Source organism: Theobroma cacao, chromosome 9 (genome assembly GCF_000208745.1).
Source record: "Theobroma cacao cultivar B97-61/B2 chromosome 9, Criollo_cocoa_genome_V2, whole genome shotgun sequence".
In the NCBI taxonomy this organism is placed as follows: Eukaryota; Viridiplantae; Streptophyta; class Magnoliopsida; order Malvales; family Malvaceae; genus Theobroma; species Theobroma cacao.
The window spans coordinates 7,364,654-7,366,780 of NC_030858.1; positions in this window are offsets into that span (position 1 = coordinate 7,364,654).

Sequence of the window (2,127 nt, forward strand, 5' to 3'; positions counted from 1 at the left end):
AAATTAAACACTTTCATTATCAAAAACAAAAAATTTTTATAACCTTCGATGACCAAGTATATACACCACTAAAAGCATAACAAGAAAATCCAATGCTCAATATCATTTGAGAACCCAAGACACAAACAATGCATGTAATTTGTTATGTGATAATTACATGCAATAATTTTGTTTCTGCTAAAGTTTAATACATATATATATATATATATATATTTATACTCCCCTGGAAATAAAAACTACATACAATGTTTCATCCATTTATGAAAAGTGCTGCTCCTCCATTGAACAGATCATACACTCTTTTAATAGTTTAAAAGTAATCCCCCTTAAATCACATGATAGTTTGCACATCTCTACACCTTTCATAATGGGAAACAACTATTTTATTTTGACACCTTTATACAATTGGATCTAATTTAGTTTCATTTTTAATCCTTATATAATACATTTACTAATTTAGTTTTTGCTAACAATCCCTTTGGAAAATGCAGCATGAAATAGTTCTGAAAAAAAATTATGTAAATTTTTTTATATATATGTTGTCCATCTAGGATTATGTCATGGTAACTATCAAAATTCAAAATCGAACAACGTAATTTTCAATGACATTTTGGACAAAACAACAAATATAATTGAAGCAAGACTTTTCAGTTGTGTTCTGATTGTCTTCCAACTATGGATATGGTCTTTTCCTATTTAAGAGAACAATTTGTTTCTTATTTACTTTTTTGTGTTAGGTTCTTTGTCATTCATTATAAAACATTTTGTTATTGTTTAGCTTTCAATTTTGGAGACTGTTGTTTTCGTTTCTTATAATTCCTATTGTCTACCTGTTAACGAGTATTCTTTGTTATTTTTTGTAAAACTATTCGTTTGGTTTATGAATGAACACTTTTGGCATCGGTTTCTACATTTTTTGCCTGCAACTAATCCTAATTTTGTTTCTCTGTGCTGCATCCAACAATTTATAGCTATCCATTAGATCAAAATTTGACTCGCTGTTGATTAGAGGTTTCAAAAGGACTGCGCCTTGTGCTATAATGTCTTTTCACTTTGTTTGAGCTCTTATCGGTACATTTTATTTCATTTTCTGCTCATTTCATTTTTGAACCTTTTTGTTTGAAGTTTTTGCTTATTCATATTACTTATCCAATTAAGTAGAATGATAATATAAAATTTGAGTATAAGTTTGTTTAATCTGTTAGACTTTTTTATATAATAATATAAAAAATATTTTAAGAATTTAGAATTCATTTTCAAAACCATGGATAAACTAAAGATAGCGAAACAAAATAGACATCATAGATTAAAAATACTTAGAACTAAAAAATTATCTAAAATTAAAGGAAACTTTATAAACTGTCCACTTATATCTAAAAACAATAGTCAAAGTTGTAGTGGATCAACTTTTTCATCACATAAAAATATTCAAACACTCACTCATCTTGAACAACATAATTAATCATTAAATGCTATTGATTTAACTGTTGGGGACCATGTCACTATTTGCTCAATTGTCAATTCCAAAGGTGAGTTGGACACGACTTCAGTTGAACTCCTCAATGCTAGATTTACCATAAATTCGTTGAACGTTGTTCGTCAAACACAAGGAATCAATTTGACATCTTTGCCTACAAACAAATCCTTTAATTATACTTCAGCATCCACAGGGCCTATTCCTAGGAATTTCTATACTACTTGTCACGACCCGGAACTCCCCATCGAGCCCGTGACAATTGCCGCGAAGCCTCGACAAACATTCTTCACCCTGAATGTCGATCGAAACCTCGCAAGGCTCTCGTATCAACTTTCGCACTTCCCTGGTGAGCAATAGTTATCAAATATCAAAATACGAAGGATTACAAATCATTTTCAAATCATAACATAACATTTTTTTTCTGGCTCAGAGAGGCATTTTCGTCATTTTTGTCGAAAACCTCGAAACTTGCTAAAAATGTAGTAAGTAAGCCGAAAATATATATTTAATGATTTAAAAACAAATTAAATATCTAAAACATTCATTTGAAGTGAAAATTTGACCATTTGAATATAATAAAAATATTCAATAAAATAAACTATTTTCTTATAAAATAATTTTCATAAAACTATCGGTACATAATTCTTATA